Here is a 21,889-nt window from a genome sequence, read left to right as displayed (position 1 = left end):
AGCTTAATTGGACTATTTGAATTTGTATCTATCTCTAACGATACAACAATATTAAATTTATTGTGATTTCAATGATTTTTTTTAATGACATTGCATTGGTCTTAAAATATAAAACATGAGATAAAATTACACAATTTGACTAAAATGGCTTTATTAATGTTGTGCATTTTAACGGCTAGGATTTGAGGTTGGTGATGAGTGTAGCAAAAGTATCATAGTTTCGTGCCTAGTTAATCTAAACTTGGGGCATGTGAACCCCACTTTATTTCTCTTACGAAAAAGGTTACTACTAATTAAATATGCTTGAATTTGTAGTTCCAAGGAGGTAAATTGCTAGTCGAGGTGGATTTGCTTTTGGGGGTGTGAGACGACAAAAGCAATGTGAAAAGGATATAAGTTCACGGGGATGGGAGAATATGAAATTTTTCTATGCTCCAAAATTGAGTTAATTACAAAATTAACCTTTAGAAAATAATGATAAATGGGATTGTGTCATGTTATTTATTGATCTGATGGTGGAGAATGGTCGTCAGTCAGCTGGTGTGTGTTTTTGACTACGAGACGGATTTGGTTTAGTGCGCCGCAATCATCGGAGGGCGTCACCCGCATAAGCAGCACATATGGAGTAGTAAGGTCAAAATTCTAAGGAATTTTTTAGTCACCTTTTTCAACATTTTTTTTAGGGGATTTTTCAACATTTATTATCTCCAAGTATAATTAAAACGTTGTTAGTATTTGATTGGAGAATAAAGGATAGATCCGATTATTTTTTTGAACGAAAGTAAAATAAAGGTTAAAGTGCAACTTTGGCCCCTTATCTTTCAAAAAGTTGCGATTTTGGCCCCCTAAGTATGAAAACTACAATTTTGGTCCCCTATCTTTTAGCCCCTTTGCAATTTTCGTCCTTTTGCTCAATTTTGACTTTGTCAACGCTGATGTGTCACCTCATTAAACGCGCTGGCATGCCACATGTGTATATATTGATTTTTTATTTATTTTAAAAGCCAGCAGGAATTTGGTTGAATTAAAAAAAAAAAAATGAAAATATAAATGGCTTGGCACGTGAGAGCTTTCTCATTTCTTTCAACTTCTAGGGTTAACTTTGGGTGTGCAATTTTGGCCCTCTACTTTCAATCAATCTTTGTAAATCAAAATTTCTGCCAAATCCAACTCTTAATCATAACTAAATCGTTACCAAAGTTGATTGTTCTTACCAAAAACGACATTAAAACGAAATCCAAACGAAATGAAGTGGATCGAAAATGGAAAGTCGAAGGTGACGAGTTCGGAGAAGACGAGTTCAGCGAAGAAAGTAGCAGGGACGGCGAAGAAGGTTACGGAGGTCACAGTAGCAGCGAAGACGAGTTCAACAACAAATGAAGGAAACATGCTTAATGTAGGTGACATCAATGTATCAAAGTAAGTGACCTTTTGTCTTTTTTCTTTTGTTTTATACCTGGAAAGCACATTTATGTTGTTTATTACTGAATAAAATAGGGTGGGTGGATGTATTGAACAATGTGTTAAATATGAAACCTAACCCTAAAATGGAAAATGCCAAGTGTAGATTCCTTTGTATGTGTAAAATCGTATCAGAAATGTACGTATGTGTAAGCTTTATGAAAAAGTCAGTATGTATAGAGTATAAATATACTATATGTATACTGTATAATTATACTTAATGTATACATCTGAATACTGTATAATGCAATAGTTGTACTTAATTTATTCTTTCCTTTTAGGGTTGTTGAGGACCACAATTTAAAGATAAGGTTTCACTACAAGGGTTACTTCATTTGTGACCCTGTTGTGGCTTACAAGAAGGGTGAAATACATGAATATGGGGGTGAGTGGGACTTTGATAAGGTCAAATTAATAGATCTGGACAAAGTGATCAGAGAGATTGGGGTGGTAGGAGACTACAAGTTGTGGTATATCTGTCCAGGTTTTGACATAGTTGATGGTCTAAGGTTGTTGAAAACTGATAGGGATGTTGTTAGGTTCATTAATGAGCATAAGAATTCAATAGGTGTTGAGTTTTATGTTGAAGCCAAAGATGTTGAAATTGAAGATAGCAGGTATGAAAGTGAGGTTGAAGAGGTTCTTGTAGTTGACAAAGGGAAACAACCAGCTGATGAGTGTGATGATAGTGATCCTGATTACAGTGGTGATGAGGGAGATGTTCCTGAATGTGAATTAGAAGATGAGGATGGAAGTGTTGATGGCATATCTGTTGATGATAGTTGTTATACCCTAATTTTGGACCTAAAAATACTAATCAATTTCCCCTTTTCTTGCATTTCAAGTCATTTGATATGTCTCTGATCAATTGCATCTTTCCCTGCATTTTATTTCAACATTATTTGCAAAATTCACATACAAGGGTATTTTAGTCATTTCCTGTGTCAAATTTCTCTCCGTCTTTCAAAATTTTGTTTGAGTCCTTTCAAATAGTTTGAATAAGTCTTCATTTCAATTCTATGTCAAAATCCATTTCAAAAACTACATTTGAAGTCATTTTGAGTCAGTTTTGCCCCTAGGGGCATTTTGGTCATTTCAAGTGTCAAGTCACTGTTTAAATCTCAAAAATTGTCTCTGAGTCTTTTAATTTTGCTTGTATAAGTCTTTGTTTCATTTCTCTGTTAAAAACCCATTTTAAATTTGCATCTGAGTCATTTTTAGTCGTTTTCAGCCCCAGGGGCATTTTGGTCATTTCACACGAAATCTCGGCAGAGAGGTTACTTTAAAGTACCTCATTTAAGCCATTGGTTCGTTTTAGTCCGTTTTGTGTTTTTTATTGGTCTCACTTTACGTTTATTTCAAATTACATTTTTTACTCAATTTTATTAATTTTTCTTACTTTAGTCCTAAGGTTCCAAAAATTACATGTTAGTCCTTTGAGTCATTTTATTTTAAGTCCTTTGCTTCTTTTTGGTTCGTTTTTAGTCAAAAAAATTTTAAGTCTTTTTTGGCCAAAGTACATTTCAGTCCACTTAGAGTCCAAAATTGCATATTTGTCCAATTCTCTTATATTGCAGGAAGGTCCCCAAGGTTTTAAAATTTGCAAGAAGGCCCTCAGGCCCAAACTGGCCCAAGGCCGAGCCTTTTTTCAGTCCAGCACAGGTGTCAATCGCTCATTGGATCAGAGGTCACAAGCTGGCCTATAAAGCATTGCCAACTCAGAAATGCTCAGAAGAAGAATCAATCACTCAGTGACACATCACCAAAAAGGTCTAACAGAATCTTTTCTCTCTCCCAAGTCACCACCGTAACCAATTCGGCCACCACCACAACAAACTCAGAAACCACCACAACAAACTCAGAAACCACCGCAACAAACTCAAATTCGTACCAGTTTTCGCAAATTTACCATCAAACATTCAAAATCAACAGGAATTTCGAGAGAATCAGAACTGAAAACATCCAATTCAATAAAATCTTTTTGGATTAGAATTGTTCTCAGAGATTTTCCACGAAAATCTTCATCATCGAACTATTTCCCTTTGTGTTCTTGCAATTCAAGTCTAAGGACGATCACAAGAAAGTTCGAGAGAGAGAAGAAGAGAAATCGAAGCCAGTTCAAGCCAGTTCGAAGAAGAAGAAGATTGAATACCGATTTATTTTCGGTTTTGAAGCTTACCAGAAAGGTCCAAGGCTCGCAAGGATCCATTTGTTCGAATCTCCAAGTACATTCAGGTAAACATACGAAAAATCTTCTCATAAGTCATCATTGAAGCTTCGTATTAAAAATAAATGGTGAATCCGATTGAAAAACTTGAAAATTCGAACGAATTGAAAAAACGAAACCCTAGAACACAAAAATCATGAAGATTCACCGTTTACTTTTTAATTCAGAGTGTAAACTCATCATTAGCATAAGAAACGAATCAGATTAGGGTTCACATTCAAGAAAACCTCAAAATCCAAAACGTTTTGAACTTGTGAAGGATTAGGCTAGAATCCGTTCGTTTTGGTGTGGCTTGAAACATTTCAATTCGATCTTCCTCAAAAAATATCAAGTTTAAAGGGATTCAAACTACTTTTCTTCGAAAATCTGGATTAAAACGTTTTTAAACGGTGTTCTTCAAAAAACATCAAGTTTGAAACACTTCGAATAAATTTTCTTCAAAAAGTATCCAAATCGAAGCGTTTCAAACAAAAAGTATCCAGATCGAATCATTTCAAACAACTTTCGTCAAAAAGTAGTTAAAATTGAAACGTTTCGACTGATTCCATGGAGAAATGTTCAGATCGAATCACCTCAAACGGTTTCCTTCAAAAAGCCGCAATAACAAAACATTTCGAACAGATTCTTTGCGAAAAGTACCAAGATCCAAAACGTTTTGCCCAAACTGTATTGATATGTGGTTTATTTGTGATGTGTGGTTTGAATCCATGAGTGTGGTAGGAGGAAAACGAATGGAGGATGCGAGGACGAGGGAGGAGAACGGCGGAGAGATTAGAAAGCTAGGGTTAGAAATGAGTGTCTGTGTGTTAGTTTGTTTATATACCCCTCCCCAATCCAATGCGTGCGCGTCTCTGAAGCTCATCGTACGCCCTCCTTGTGAGCCGTTAGATCTTTGATCTAACGGCTACTGCTAATCCTCACTTCGCTGGGAGCGTTTGTGCCGTTTGATCCAAGGGTTTGGGTCTCTGGATCCATCGTGTGGCTCACATGGCTTCCTGAGACCCAAATCCGTTTGGTGTTTGGGCCTGGACCTTAGGTCTGGTAATCTCCTTTGGTTCCTTAGGGTTTCTTGCTATTTTACCACTTTGCTTTAATTTTTACACCCCTGGCTCATTTGAAAACTTTATTAAGCTTCCTAAAAAATTTCATGGGTATTTCTCGATAATTTTGTGACTTTTTAGTGTTAATTTTACATGATAAAAATTGGTAAAAAATGGTGTGGTGTTTCCCTTACTATTTTGAGGTATTTTGTGTTAGAAATGATTGAAAAGTTGCTTGATTTTAGTCCAAATTGCTTGATAAATGTTGGTGTTTTAGCTACTTGAGTTCATAGGATTTTTAGCTACTGTTTGTGTTTAATTTTGTTACATAATTGTGAATTTTGGTAGGTTGCTTAGCTTACAAGTCATTAAGTAGTTAAATAATGTAAATATGTTTCAAAACTTGTTTTAAAATGTCAAGTAGATCAAGTAGCCTTAATTCCCATTCCAAGCTTGTTTCTAAACTTTAAAAATGTAATTGGAATGTGAGGATTATAGGTCACTTGGTTCTTGCATTTTATGAACAAATTTTGGCCATGTCTGCACTTATTTTCTACCTTTTTACATTCTAATATTTCTCTTACTTCATTTCTTTGATATTGCCTTATGCTACTAATCTTTTCCTTTCATATTTCATATTCACCATAAGCATCATCATTACATCCCATTTTCATCTCTATTTTCTTTCTTGCAATTTAATTTGTACCAAAAGTTAGAATGTAAACACTTAGGAAATTTTGTAATATTCTTTCATGCTTTTAATTTCTTGGCAAAGAGGCCATAGAATGTATCTAGGGTATGATGTAAAGGACAATGGACTCTAATGATGTACACCGACACAAGCACCGACACATGCACACACACCACTTTAGATAAGTAGCTAGAATATGCATGTTTAGATGTATGTTTAGGATTGTATGTTTAGATGAATGCCTAGGACTTACACTTAGAAAAAACCCAATTTTCCAAACAAATGTGAACAACTTCACTCAAACCTTTTCCAAATAAACCTTGGGATCCAATATCCCATTGTATTTTCTTTTCCATTTTCTTAATCAAATTTCAATGAAAATAATCATACTTTGACTTCTTTCGCAATTCACTAATTCAACCTCACTATTTTCCAATCTTATGCCCTTGAGGCCTCCTTCTATTCTTCAAACTCCATTTTCAAACTTAAAATCAACCAACAAAAACAAAAACATTTTTGAGAGAGAACTACGGTGGATTTGATCCCTTAATCGGGTACGTAGGCAAGGAACAAAATTCCTTCAATTCAAATAAAATAAAAAATCCAAAAACATTCTTCTCCCTCCAATTCTTCACTTAGAAACTCTTAGGCTTAATATTTTCTTTCAAAATAGCATTTAAAAATAAAGCGCGCGCGTAGAAATTAAAGACGGTTCCTATAGGTTACTATAGTCGTTATGGGTGCCTAACACCTTCCCGTAGCGAAAACAACTCCCGGACCTCGATTCTCAAGGGTTTTGCTTACTTTTTCCCTTCCCAAGAAAAAATAAGATATCACCGGTTTAAAAGGTTCAAACGTAATCAATGTTTGACACCCGAAAACCAAGATAAAACAGCTGGCGACTTCACTGGGGAGATTCGAGAGTTACGCCTAGTTTTTATTTCCACGTTTGCGCTTGTATTTTTACTTGCTTCTTTTACTTGCTTTCTTATGTGAATAAATGTTTAATTTCTTGCAAACGTGTGGGGTGAGAATATCAAAAGTCCTGCACCCGGGCTGAGTGAACTTAGGATTTAGGGGGGATATAATCGACAATTCATTCCGGGGGTTGCCTCGTGTTTTGGATTATGCGATCAATCCCACATAGCTGAGGCATTTTGGAGGTGATGTTGTCGGCGCGGGTTGTCGCGTTTAGGCACTTTACTTCTAATTGTTCTATGACGCTATGAACCGTAGATAACCAAACCCATCCATGGCCATTTTCTAGGACGTAGTGCGGAGGCTAAACCGAGTGTCGTCTCGAGTTTTAGTCGTCACGCGATACTACACTCAAGTTAGACCTTCCACGTATAATCATGGAGCGAGAGTTGTCTCGTGACACCATGAGATACGTCGGAGAGGTTGCAACTTGGGAACCTTTTTAGAACCCGGTTACTATTATCCTAAAACCCTAGTTTCACCGGACACCGTGTCCACCCATGACTCCTCGACTTTGAACTTCAAACCCACCATGTTTTCTCCGAACTTGAACATAATCATGCATTCATGCATACATGCATACATGCATAAACTTTTTTCCATGCATTTATCGGAGGATTTAGACAAGTCATCTTTTGAACATCACGGATGTGAACACCAAGTGATACTATCTCAACTAAACTTCTAGTTTTACTCAAGATCTTCAAATAAAACCGTGTTTCTCCGTGATGTTCACAACCACTTTGACAAGTCTTCCGACAAAAAAAAAAGAGTCTTTTCGCATTTGCATATCATGCATCATATGCATCATTCATCGGTCACAAATGGCTTCTCGTGCTCATTGCCTCCTGGTTTTGTCCGCCGCAGTCTGAAAAGTGGCTCGTGCTCGTAAAGTTTACCAACTAGATAGAGTTCATCAAATAAGATTGTACAAGAGAAGGAACATGGCTAACCTTGAGGAAGAGAATGCCAGCCCCTCGGGCCAGCCCATTAAAGAGTCTAATCTGGATGAGGTTCTGAGGCTTATCAAAAAGAGTGACTATAAAATTGTTGACCAGCTGCTGCAAACTCCGTCAAAGATATCCATCTTGTCTCTGCTCATGAGCTCAGAGGCTCACATGAAAGTGTTGATGAAAGTACTGGAACAAGCTTATGTTGATCTGCATGGTGAAGAAGCATGTCTGGTTAGCCAAGTATCATCTTTCTCTTGTGTTGAAGCAAGATCCGCAGAAGGAACGTCGTTTCAAGGCTTGACTGTCGAGGGTGCAGAGCCCCGGAGGGCTGGTGCTAGCATGGCCTCACTAAAAGATGCCCAGAAGGCTGTTCAAGCAGGGCAAGCTGCTGGCTGGGGCAAGGTGATTCGGATCTTGGAAAACAAGCGTAAAGAGGGCCTTGGATTCTCCCCGACATCTGCTGTTTCAAAGGGAACCTTCTACAGTGCTGGGTTCATCAATGCTATTACTGAAGATACTGCTGAAAGTGGTCACGTGCCTGCATTTGTTATACCAGGAGGCACTGTGAGAAATTGGGAAGCCATTGATGTTCCTTTAGTCATGCATGCTTCCATGTAATGTGTTTTGTTGCTCATGTTTCTTGTTTTCAAAATAACAATCCTTTCGCCCTGCCCAAGGCGAAAGTGATATCTTTGTAAGGACGTGTTTGTTTCGGCATTGCCGTTAATCAATAAAAAGTTGTCGTCTTTCTCACGACTCTTTGTTTTTTACTTTTTAGTGCCTTTTTCTTGGAAATAATGGTAATGCCAGAAAAAACCAAAACATCTGTATTTTTCTTATTAATTTCAAAAATCTGCATGAAAAACTTTTTCTAAAATCATCCCAATCATATTATGCAGATTGAACCATAATAAACCCGTTGAACACAGTGACCCTATGGTTCCTCCAAATTTTGAATTCCCTGTATATGAAGCTGAAGATGAGGATGATGATTATGAAGAGGTACCGTATGAGATCACTCGACTGCTTGAGCAAGAAAGAAGAGCCATTCAGCCTCACCAGGAAGAAATTGAGCTTATCAACCTGGGTACTGAAGAGAACAAGCGAGAGATCAAGATCGGTGCTGCACTCGAGCCAGAAGTGAAAAGGAAGATCATTCAGCTTCTCCAGGACTATCCAGATGTCTTTGTATGGTCCTATGAAGATATGCCGGGTCTAGATCCCAAGATTGTGGAACATCGGATACCGACAAGGCCTGAATGTCCTCCTGTCAAACAGAAATTGAGAAGGTCTCGTCCAGACATGGCTCTTAAGATCAAGGCTGAGGTACAGAAGCAAATCGATGCGGGTTTCCTCATGACAGCTGAATACCCTGAGTGGATTGCCAACATCGTACCAGTACCAAAGAAAGATGGGAAAGTTCGAATGTGTGTTGATTACAGAGATCTGAATAAAGCCAGTCCAAAAGATAACTTCCCATTGCCCCATATTGATGTGCTTGTTGACAGTACTGCTCAATCCAAAGTGTTCTCTTTTATGGATGGTTTCTCCGGTTATAACCAGATACGAATGTCTCCTGAAGATAGAGAAAAGACGTCCTTCATCACTCCGTGGGGAACGTTTTGTTATAAAGTGATGCCGTTCGGCTTAATAAATGCTGGTGCTACCTATCAAAGAGGTATGACAACTCTGTTTCATGATATGATTCACAAAGAAATTGAAGTATATGTTGATGACATGATTGTGAAATCAAGTGATGAAGAGCAGCATGTTGTGTATTTGAAAAAGATGTTTGAAAGATTGAGAAAGTACAAGCTGCGGTTGAATCCGAATAAGTGCACCTTCGGTGTAAGATCTGGAAAGTTGCTAGGCTTCATTGTCAGCCAGAGAGGCATTGAAGTTGATCCTGACAAAGTCCGAGCCATCAGAGAAATGCCAGCCCCTCAAACTGAGAAGCAAGTCAGAGGTTTCCTCGGACGTTTGAACTATATTTCAAGATTCATATCTCACATGACTACTACTTGTGGTCCAATTTTCAAATTGCTCAGAAAGAATCAGCCTGTTGTATGGAATGATGAATGTCAGGAAGCTTTTGATAGCATCAAAGAGTACCTGTTGGAGCCACCTATCCTTGTCCCGCCAGTGGAAGGAAGGCCTCTGATTATGTATCTGTCAGTGTTAGATGATTCAGTGGGTTGTGTTCTCGGTCAACAAGATGAGACTGGTAAGAAAGAGCATGCTATCTACTATCTGAGCAAGAAGTTCACCGACTGCGAGACTCGGTATATAATGCTTGAAAAGACATGTTGTGCTTTAGCTTGGGCTGCCAAACGCCTGCGTCATTATATGGTGAATCATACAACCTGGTTGATATCCCGAATGGATCCAATCAAGTACATCTTTGAAAAACCTGCTGTTACTGGAAAGATTGCACGTTGGCAAATGTTGTTGTCTGAATATGATATTGTGTACAAAGCTCAGAAAGCAATCAAAGGAAGCGTCCTTGCTGAGCATCTTGCTTGTCAACCTCTTGATGATTACCAGCCGATTAAGTTTGATTTCCCTGATGAAGAGATTATGTATCTGAAAGCAAAAGACTGTGAAGAGCCACTGATCAATGAAGGGCCGGACCCCAATAGCAAATGGGGATTGGTGTTTGATGGTGCTGTTAATGCTTATGGTAAAGGGATTGGAGCCATCATTGTAACTCCACAGGGGCACCACATTCCTTTCACCGCTCGAATAACTTTTGAATGCACAAACAACATAGCTGAGTATGAAGCATGCATCTTGGGTATTGAAGAAGCCCTTGATCTGAGAATTAAACACCTTGACATCTATGGAGATTCTGCACTTGTCATTAATCAGATAAAGGGTGAATGGGAGACTCATCATGAGAGGCTGATCCCATACCGTGACTATGCAAGACGTCTGTTGACATACTTTACAAAGGTGGAGCTGCACCATATCCCTCGGGATGAAAATCAGATGGCCGACGCTCTTGCTACCTTGTCTTCCATGTTTCGTGTCAATCACTGGAATGATGTGCCAGTGATCAAAGTGCAGCGTCTTGATAGACCCGCTCATGTGTTTACCATTGAAAATGTGCCAGACCAAGCTGACAAAGATGTGAATGATAAAAAACCTTGGTATTACAACATCAAGCAATTCTTGCAGAATCGTGAATATCCACCTGGTGCTTCCAACAGAGATAAAAAGACCTTGAGACGATGGGCTAGCAGATTCTTTCTGGACGGAGAAATCCTATACAAGAGGAACTATGACATGGTCTTGTTGAGATGTGTTAATAAACAAGAAGCTGAGAAATTAATGCATGATGTACATGACGGTACCTTCGGGACCCATGCTTCGGGCCACACTATGTCAAGAAAACTGTTAAGAGCCGGCTATTACTGGATAACCATGGAGCGTGACTGCCACAAACATGCTAAAAGATGCCACAAATGTCAAATTTATGCTGACAAGATTCACGTGCCTCCACATGCCCTCAATGTTATATCTTCCCCATGGCCTTTCTCTATGTGGGGCATTGACATGATCGGGAGAATTGAACCGAAAGCTTCCAATGGACATCGTTTCATCCTAGTGGCAATTGATTATTTCACCAAGTGGGTTGAAGCTGCCTCCTATGCCAATGTGACTAAGCAAGTGGTTGTCAAGTTTATCAAGAATAACATCATCTGTCGATATGGTGTTCCCAACAAAATTATCACTGACAATGGTTCCAATCTGAACAATAGCATGATGCAAGCTTTATGTGAAGAATTCAAAATTGAACATCACAACTCTTCTCCTTACAGACCTCAGATGAATGGTGCAGTTGAGGCCGCTAACAAGAACATCAAGAAGATTGTTCAGAAGATGGTCACTACTTACAAAGACTGGCATGAAATGCTACCTTTTGCCTTGCATGGTTACCGTACTACAGTGCGCTGTTCAACCGGGGCAACTCCCTTCTCTCTGGTATATGGCATGGAAGCAGGTCTCCCTCTGGAAGTGGAGATTCCATCTCTTCGAGTAATCATGGAAGCCAAATTAACTGAGGCTGAATGGTGTCAAAGTCGGTACGATCAATTGAATCTGATTGAAGAGAAACGTATGAATGCTATGGCTCATGGACAGTTGTATCAAGTGCGAATGAAGAATGCTTTTGACAAGAAAGTCCGACCTCGAGAATTCAAAGAAGGCGAGCTTGTACTGAAAAGAAGGATAAGCCAGCAACCCGACCAAAGGGGCAAGTGGACACCTAACTATGAAGGTCCTTATGTTGTCAAGAAGGCTTTCTCTGGTGGTGCTTTGATTCTTACACACATGGATGGTGTTGAGCTTCCAAATCCAGTTAATGCCGATATAGTCAAGAAATACTTTGTCTAGAAAGAAAAGAACAGCGTGGTAGGTCGAAAACCCGAAAGGGCGGCCTAGGCAAAAATGCGCTTCCCGGTGGATCGAAAACCCGAAAGGGCGATCCAGGCAAAAGTTAGGGACAAAAAATGAATATGAAAAAGCTCGCTGAGATTGTACGCAACTCAGGCAAGAATGAGCGCCTCGATGAGCCGAAAACCCGAAAGGGCGGTTCATGCAAAAATGAGGTTGACAATAAAAGACAAGTAACTATATCTGGCAAATCACCATCACCCCTTGGGGCATCTGCAACTGTCAATGGTCGTCTTCATCAGAAGCTTCTGTACTTGTGAATTCAAAATTTCTATGAGATATAGCGGTCATCGTGTTCAATGTATCACCAACCAATAAAATTACCATTTTCCAAGCTTTGTAAATCCGTGGAGTCGTGCCCTTGGCTGACTTTCACTCTTCTACGTCAATTTGAGCCTTTCTGTTGTTTGAAATTCTATTTTTCTTTCTACTTTCAATGCTATATACAAAATATTTTCCTTCTATTTGATAATGTCAATGTCTGAAACAAACATCTTTTGAAAACTAAACAATCGTTTTTCCGTCTATTTTGAAAGCAAACCTGAGCAACAGGGTACATTTCAATGGAACATGCATGAATGAATGAGCATCAATGTCTATTTCAATACATGTTACAAGCAGGTTACTCCCCAGGATGATCTGTGGTCAATGGCAAGAATGAAAAAACAGAATGAAAATGAAAAAAGTGAAAAATGAAAATGAAAAGCTCGCTAAGTTGAAAACCCGAAAGGGTGGCTTAGGCAAGAATGAGCACCCCGCTGATTGACAACCTATGAAGGCAATTCAGGCAAAAATGGGGCAATGAAAAGAATCTAATTCCCCGGTGAATCGAAAACCCGAAAGGGCGGTTCAGGCAAAAGTGGGGTTTGAAAATGAAAAATGAAAAGAATGAAAAAGCATTGACCACAGATGCGAACATCCAATGTTTACCCAGCACTGACACGCCTAGCAACGGCGACCTGTATCCACGGACTTTCCGAAGGTCCCTCTTCTACAAGTTTTATTGCCCTCAGCCATGGTTTCGATACGTCTCCCAACGACGGTATCTCCAAAGAGGTTTTTTCCCTGTGAATATGTTGCAGCACGAGCCACTACGTGCCCAATCTTCCAATGTCTTGTCTGCCTTTGTGAAATTTCTCTGCCAAGTTGCCAACCAATCATGCATTTCAAGCATTCATACATGCATAATCATGCATTTTACGTGCTCATGCATCCAATAATCTTGCTATATCATACATACATGTTGCATATCCAACTTTCAACTGCCAAATTCAATCAAAGTTTCAACTGTCAAACTCAATTCCAACTGTCAATTCCAATTTTAAATTCAACTGTCAAATCCAATTCAATTTCAATTGTCAAAATTCAAAGCAATCTCAACTTCAATAACAATTCCAGTGTTGACATACAATGACAATGTCAATGTCAATCTCCAATTCCAATGTTGACATCCAATGACAATGTCAATGTCAATCTTCAATTCCAATTTCAATCCAATTCCAATGTCAATTTCCAATTTCAATTCCAATGACTATGTCAATGTCAATCTCATATTCCAGTATTGACATCCAATGACAATGTCAATGTCAATCTTTCAATTCCAGTATTGACATCCAATGACAATGTCAATGTCAATCTTTCAATTCCAATGTTGACATCCAATGACAACGTCAATGTCAATTTTCAATCCAATTTCAATGTCAAATTCCAATTTCAATCCAATCTCAATGTCAATTGCAACTTTCCAATATCCAATGTCAAATTCAATTCCAATTTCCATGTCAATGTCAATTTCAATTCCAATTTCAACGTCTATGTCTATGTCTCTGCCAATGTCAATTTTCAATTCAAATCAATGTCAATTTACTCTTGGGCCAACAAAAATGGTCATGTCAATTTTTCAACTCAAATCAATGTCAATTTACTCTCAATTTACTCTTGGGCCAACAAAAATGGTCATGTCTATTTTCAAATCAAGTCAATAACAATTTACCCTCAATTGGTATCTTGTTAAGCCAGACTTTCAATTGGTATCTCATTGCTGGTCAAGTGCCAGGTTCAATCCAAAAAAGAACCACTTGTACCTGCTTATATACCTATGCTTCCGGACAAACGGCAAGTTCGATAGAACAGTTTGTACCCAGCTTATGCTTTGTTATCGGTCAAACGGCAAGTTCGATAAGAACAGTTTGTACCCAGCTTATGCTTTGTTACCAGTCAGACGGCAAGTTCAATCTGAAGAACAGTTTGTACCCAGCTTATGCTTTGTTATCGGTCAAACGACAAGTTCGATCTAAGAGAACAGTCTGCACTCTCCCACATGATGTGTTGATAATCCAACAAGCAAGTTCGATCCGAAGAAACAGCTTGTATCAACCCTTTTGTCTATGTCTCCAGCCAAACAGCCAGTTCAATCCAAAAGAACAGTTTGTGTCTGCCTATCTGTTTGTATCTCCAATCAAGTGTCAAGTTCGATCCAAAGAACCACTTGCATCTGCCTATATGTCTATGTTTCCGGTCAAGTGCCAAGTTCAATCCCAAGAACAGCTTGCACCTATCTCTTGTATTGTATCCCCTGGTCAAGTGACTAGTTCGACCCAAAGAACAACTTGCACCTTACCTTCTACTCCCTGGTTTGTCTACCCTGTCAATGTCTATCTGAATCCCCAGTGACATGACAGGTTCCATAAACTCCAGTTGTTTGTCTTGCATTCATAATCAAATATTGCATAGCATTCATAATTTTGAAAATCTGAAAGCGTATTTTTACGTCCAAAAACAGTGCAAATGTTAATATTTAAGTATCTTCGTCCCGTCAACTCTAAGACTTCGTCTCTTGACTCTCCGGACAAAGAAACTTAAATAGGGGCAGCTGTTATACCCTAATTTTGGACCTAAAAATACTAATCAATTTCCCCTTTTCTTGCATTTCAAGTCATTTGATATGTCTCTGATCAATTGCATCTTTCCCTGCATTTTATTTCAACATTATTTGCAAAATTCACATACAAGGGTATTTTAGTCATTTCCTGTGTCAAATTTCTCTCCGTCTTTCAAAATTTTGTTTGAGTCCTTTCAAATAGTTTGAATAAGTCTTCATTTCAATTCTATGTCAAAATCCATTTCAAAAACTACATTTGAAGTCATTTTGAGTCAGTTTTGCCCCTAGGGGCATTTTGGTCATTTCAAGTGTCAAGTCACTGTTTAAATCTCAAAAATTGTCTCTGAGTCTTTTAATTTTGCTTGTATAAGTCTTTGTTTCATTTCTCTGTTAAAAACCCATTTTAAATTTGCATCTGAGTCATTTTTAGTCGTTTTCAGCCCCAGGGGCATTTTGGTCATTTCACACGAAATCTCGGCAGAGAGGTTACTTTAAAGTACCTCATTTAAGCCATTGGTTCGTTTTAGTCCGTTTTGTGTTTTTTATTGGTCTCACTTTACGTTTATTTCAAATTACATTTTTTACTCAATTTTATTAATTTTTCTTACTTTAGTCCTAAGGTTCCAAAAATTACATGTTAGTCCTTTGAGTCATTTTATTTTAAGTCCTTTGCTTCTTTTTGGTTCGTTTTTAGTCAAAAAAATTTTAAGTCTTTTTTGGCCAAAGTACATTTCAGTCCACTTAGAGTCCAAAATTGCATATTTGTCCAATTCTCTTATATTGCAGGAAGGTCCCCAAGGTTTTAAAATTTGCAAGAAGGCCCTCAGGCCCAAACTGGCCCAAGGCCGAGCCTTTTTTCAGTCCAGCACAGGTGTCAATCGCTCATTGGATCAGAGGTCACAAGCTGGCCTATAAAGCATTGCCAACTCAGAAATGCTCAGAAGAAGAATCAATCACTCAGTGACACATCACCAAAAAGGTCTAACAGAATCTTTTCTCTCTCCCAAGTCACCACCGTAACCAATTCGGCCACCACCACAACAAACTCAGAAACCACCACAACAAACTCAGAAACCACCGCAACAAACTCAAATTCGTACCAGTTTTCGCAAATTTACCATCAAACATTCAAAATCAACAGGAATTTCGAGAGAATCAGAACTGAAAACATCCAATTCAATAAAATCTTTTTGGATTAGAATTGTTCTCAGAGATTTTCCACGAAAATCTTCATCATCGAACTATTTCCCTTTGTGTTCTTGCAATTCAAGTCTAAGGACGATCACAAGAAAGTTCGAGAGAGAGAAGAAGAGAAATCGAAGCCAGTTCAAGCCAGTTCGAAGAAGAAGAAGATTGAATACCGATTTATTTTCGGTTTTGAAGCTTACCAGAAAGGTCCAAGGCTCGCAAGGATCCATTTGTTCGAATCTCCAAGTACATTCAGGTAAACATACGAAAAATCTTCTCATAAGTCATCATTGAAGCTTCGTATTAAAAATAAATGGTGAATCCGATTGAAAAACTTGAAAATTCGAACGAATTGAAAAAACGAAACCCTAGAACACAAAAATCATGAAGATTCACCGTTTACTTTTTAATTCAGAGTGTAAACTCATCATTAGCATAAGAAACGAATCAGATTAGGGTTCACATTCAAGAAAACCTCAAAATCCAAAACGTTTTGAACTTGTGAAGGATTAGGCTAGAATCCGTTCGTTTTGGTGTGGCTTGAAACATTTCAATTCGATCTTCCTCAAAAAATATCAAGTTTAAAGGGATTCAAACTACTTTTCTTCGAAAATCTGGATTAAAACGTTTTTAAACGGTGTTCTTCAAAAAACATCAAGTTTGAAACACTTCGAATAAATTTTCTTCAAAAAGTATCCAAATCGAAGCGTTTCAAACAAAAAGTATCCAGATCGAATCATTTCAAACAACTTTCGTCAAAAAGTAGTTAAAATTGAAACGTTTCGACTGATTCCATGGAGAAATGTTCAGATCGAATCACCTCAAACGGTTTCCTTCAAAAAGCCGCAATAACAAAACATTTCGAACAGATTCTTTGCGAAAAGTACCAAGATCCAAAACGTTTTGCCCAAACTGTATTGATATGTGGTTTATTTGTGATGTGTGGTTTGAATCCATGAGTGTGGTAGGAGGAAAACGAATGGAGGATGCGAGGACGAGGGAGGAGAACGGCGGAGAGATTAGAAAGCTAGGGTTAGAAATGAGTGTCTGTGTGTTAGTTTGTTTATATACCCCTCCCCAATCCAATGCGTGCGCGTCTCTGAAGCTCATCGTACGCCCTCCTTGTGAGCCGTTAGATCTTTGATCTAACGGCTACTGCTAATCCTCACTTCGCTGGGAGCGTTTGTGCCGTTTGATCCAAGGGTTTGGGTCTCTGGATCCATCGTGTGGCTCACATGGCTTCCTGAGACCCAAATCCGTTTGGTGTTTGGGCCTGGACCTTAGGTCTGGTAATCTCCTTTGGTTCCTTAGGGTTTCTTGCTATTTTACCACTTTGCTTTAATTTTTACACCCCTGGCTCATTTGAAAACTTTATTAAGCTTCCTAAAAAATTTCATGGGTATTTCTCGATAATTTTGTGACTTTTTAGTGTTAATTTTACATGATAAAAATTGGTAAAAAATGGTGTGGTGTTTCCCTTACTATTTTGAGGTATTTTGTGTTAGAAATGATTGAAAAGTTGCTTGATTTTAGTCCAAATTGCTTGATAAATGTTGGTGTTTTAGCTACTTGAGTTCATAGGATTTTTAGCTACTGTTTGTGTTTAATTTTGTTACATAATTGTGAATTTTGGTAGGTTGCTTAGCTTACAAGTCATTAAGTAGTTAAATAATGTAAATATGTTTCAAAACTTGTTTTAAAATGTCAAGTAGATCAAGTAGCCTTAATTCCCATTCCAAGCTTGTTTCTAAACTTTAAAAATGTAATTGGAATGTGAGGATTATAGGTCACTTGGTTCTTGCATTTTATGAACAAATTTTGGCCATGTCTGCACTTATTTTCTACCTTTTTACATTCTAATATTTCTCTTACTTCATTTCTTTGATATTGCCTTATGCTACTAATCTTTTCCTTTCATATTTCATATTCACCATAAGCATCATCATTACATCCCATTTTCATCTCTATTTTCTTTCTTGCAATTTAATTTGTACCAAAAGTTAGAATGTAAACACTTAGGAAATTTTGTAATATTCTTTCATGCTTTTAATTTCTTGGCAAAGAGGCCATAGAATGTATCTAGGGTATGATGTAAAGGACAATGGACTCTAATGATGTACACCGACACAAGCACCGACACATGCACACACACCACTTTAGATAAGTAGCTAGAATATGCATGTTTAGATGTATGTTTAGGATTGTATGTTTAGATGAATGCCTAGGACTTACACTTAGAAAAAACCCAATTTTCCAAACAAATGTGAACAACTTCACTCAAACCTTTTCCAAATAAACCTTGGGATCCAATATCCCATTGTATTTTCTTTTCCATTTTCTTAATCAAATTTCAATGAAAATAATCATACTTTGACTTCTTTCGCAATTCACTAATTCAACCTCACTATTTTCCAATCTTATGCCCTTGAGGCCTCCTTCTATTCTTCAAACTCCATTTTCAAACTTAAAATCAACCAACAAAAACAAAAACATTTTTGAGAGAGAACTACGGTGGATTTGATCCCTTAATCGGGTACGTAGGCAAGGAACAAAATTCCTTCAATTCAAATAAAATAAAAAATCCAAAAACATTCTTCTCCCTCCAATTCTTCACTTAGAAACTCTTAGGCTTAATATTTTCTTTCAAAATAGCATTTAAAAATAAAGCGCGCGCGTAGAAATTAAAGACGGTTCCTATAGGTTACTATAGTCGTTATGGGTGCCTAACACCTTCCCGTAGCGAAAACAACTCCCGGACCTCGATTCTCAAGGGTTTTGCTTACTTTTTCCCTTCCCAAGAAAAAATAAGATATCACCGGTTTAAAAGGTTCAAACGTAATCAATGTTTGACACCCGAAAACCAAGATAAAACAATAGTGATTATGATGAAGAGTGGGATTGGACTACTGTTTTGCCTAGCCAAACTTTGAACCCAACTGCTGTTAGTCAGTCAGTCAACCCTAATCAATCTATAGTTGGTGTTGAAGTCTCTAGGAACCCTGAAGTGACTGGTGTGGAAGACTTTGAAGATGAGAATGAAGACTCTGATGTGTTAGAAAGTCATGATTCATCTGAAGAGAGTGACAGATTAAGAAAGAGGAAAATGAATACGTTTAAGTTAGGAAGTAACAATGAACCTATTGTATTTGAGGTTGGTCAAATATTTGCAAATGGTTTGTTAGTTAAAGATGTTGTGAAGGAGTATGGTCTGCAGAACAAGAAGAATGTCTACCTAGAGAAGAATGAGACAAAAAGAATTGTGGTGAAGTGCTCAAAAGGTTGCCCATATTATATTAGATTTAGTAGGGTTCCTCCTCAAACTCATTATGTTATTTCTACTTTGAAGCCTGATCATAGTTGCCATCCAACTGGTAAGATTAGAGTGTTAACCACAAAATTGTTGGCAAAAAAATTAGTTCCTATACTTAAGCATACACCTTCTATGACCCTTAAGGCTCTGAAAGAAGAGTGCAAGAGTAGGTGGAATGTGGTGATGAGTTCTTATCAGGTATACAGAGCAAAAATAAGTGCTTTGGAAATCATTCATGGTGCTAGTGATGAACAATATGGTCATCTAAGAAACTATGCTGAGGAGTTGCTCAGAAGTAATCCTGGAAGCAGTGTTAAGATTCAATGTAAGCCTGGTCTAGGTGGAATGTTTTTTCAGAGAATGTATGTTTGTTTCAAAGCTTGTAAGATGGCTTTTGTGAGTAGTTGTAGGCCATTGATAGGACTTGATGGTTGTTTTCTGAAAGGGAGGTATGGTGGACATTTGTTATCAGCTATTGGTAAAGATGCTAACAATCAAATGATCCCCATAGCTTTTGCTGTTATGGAAGCTGAAACAAAAGACTCATGGGATTGGTTTATGGATCTGCTGCTATCATATTTGAATGGAATAGAATTTAAGAGATGATCTTTCATATCAGACCAACAAAAGGTAATATTTAATTCAATAATTTTTATTTTTTCATATTTAATTCATTTAATTTGAATTTTACAATAGTTTTCTGTTGAAGTTTTATTTACATTGCTTAATTGTATACTGTAATTGGTTTTTTTTAAGGGATTGGTGAATACCATAGCTGCTATTGGTGAACATGTTGAGCACAGATTATGTGTCAGACATTTGTATGGAAACTGGAGGAAAAGGCATGCTGGGGAGCAGTTGAAATAAGCTTTATTGAGAGCAGCCAGGGCCAATACAATGACTGAGTTCAACAAAGCCATGGATCATCTGAAAATGTTAAGTGTGCCAGCTTGGGAGGAAATGATGCAGTATGCACCAGGTATGTGGTCTAGGGCAGGATATAGTACTCACACAAATTGTGATTTGCAAGTCAATAATATGTGCGAGGCATTTAACTCTGCAATAATTGATCTAAGGGATTTACCAATTATTTCACTTGTTGAGGGGTTGAAGTTTTATATAACAAATAGGATGGTTAAGTTAAGGGACTACATGTTAAGGTTTCAAGGGGACATATGTCCAATGATAAGGAAGATTGTGGAAAAGTCTAAAAAGGATGCTAATGGTTGGACCCCAATCTGGTGTGGTGATAGAGACTCCTCTAGGTTTTCAGTTGCTGATGGAACTGACACATATGTTGTCAATCTCCAAGACAAAACATGTGCATGCAGAAAATGGGATTTAAGTGGTATCCCCTGTGCTCATGCAGTTGCTTGTATCTATTACAATGAAGCTAATCCTGATGATTATGTGGCACACTGGTATAGGTGAGTGAATATTAACTTGTTATTTATTTTGTAGTGTTAAAATTAGTTTATATGATTGATGATTGCTCTGTTTGTATAAAAACCTGTTTGTATAAATATGATAGGAAACAAACATTTTTGGAGACCTGTGACCATTTGATCCTTCCTTCAAATGGCCCAAGACTATGGCCAGAAGTTGCTACAGAACCAATACTCCCACCTCCTGCCAGAAGGGCGCCTGGGAGGCCTAAAAAGGCTAGAAGGAAAGAGAATGATGAGCCCAAATCAGGAAGCAAGAAAGGCAAGTGAAACCAGGAAACTGTTAGATGCAGAAGGTGTAAAGAGCTTGGACATAATACCAGGACATGTGGTGGAAAGACAGGTGCTGACATAAGTATTGCACCTGGAGGGAACAAGGTAATGTTTTAAATATCTTCCTTATATCAACTGTAATTTCCTTCATAAAATATTAATAATTACGTATTTAACATTTGTAGGATAACACTGCTGCACGATCTTCACAACAGAATACTTCTGCACAAGCTGGTGCTGCAGCTTCTGGTGCACCTGCACCTGCACAAGCTGGTGCTGCAACTTCTGGTGTTGCAAGAGGAAAAAAACCAATGAAGAAAAAGTCTAAGACTGATGCTGGTACAACTGGTGTAGCTGCTTCTGGTACAACTGCAGCTTCTGGTAATACTTCTGCACAAGCTGGTGCTGCAGCTTCTGGTACAACTGCTGCCAACATTTTTGTGCCTGCTAAAACTACAGCTACCAACACTTCTGGACTTGCTACAGGTTCTGTCAACAAAAATCATGTACCTTCTGCCCCTGCTGTATCAAATGCTACAATAAACACTTCTGGAACAATGAGAGGTGGCAACCATGTTGTTGGTGAGGTAGCTTTGTTTGTGCCAAGAAAAAGTAGAACCACAGGGGTGAATAGGTCACTTGAAGAGGTTGGAAATGTTGGGACTCAACAGTCAGTGAACAAGAGTTAGGCTATGATAGGAGAATGATTAGTCTATTGTTTTGGTGATGAAACTTATTGATATTTTGGTTATGTAATGTAATGTCAAGTACTCTTTAGCCTTGATTATTTTTTGCTTAAGTTGTGTTTAAGAAGTTGTGTTTAAGTACTCTAAAGTACACATAATTAGCTTTTGGAAATGTACTCTGAATTTAAGTACTCTAAAGAGTATCTTTTGTGTTTAAGTACTGATAATGTTAAGTACTGTAATGATATAAGTAATTTGCTATCTAAATGTCAAGTACTCTTCTTAAGCCTTGGTTATATCC

At 38.0% G+C, this 21,889-nt stretch overlaps 1 pseudogene; it reads left to right on the top strand.

Annotated features, from left to right (window-relative positions):
• The first annotated feature begins 1,246 nt into the window (after window positions 1-1,246).
• Window positions 1,247-21,591, top strand: LOC146943948 (uncharacterized; annotated as a pseudogene).
• Window positions 21,592-21,889: the final 298 nt, after the last annotated feature.

Source organism: Medicago sativa, chromosome 2, assembly GCF_051527215.1.
Source record: "Medicago sativa cultivar Bolivia chromosome 2, Bolivia_mono, whole genome shotgun sequence".
Lineage (NCBI taxonomy): Eukaryota > Viridiplantae > Streptophyta > Magnoliopsida > Fabales > Fabaceae > Medicago > Medicago sativa.
This window is presented reverse-complemented; position numbering and strand designations above follow the sequence as displayed.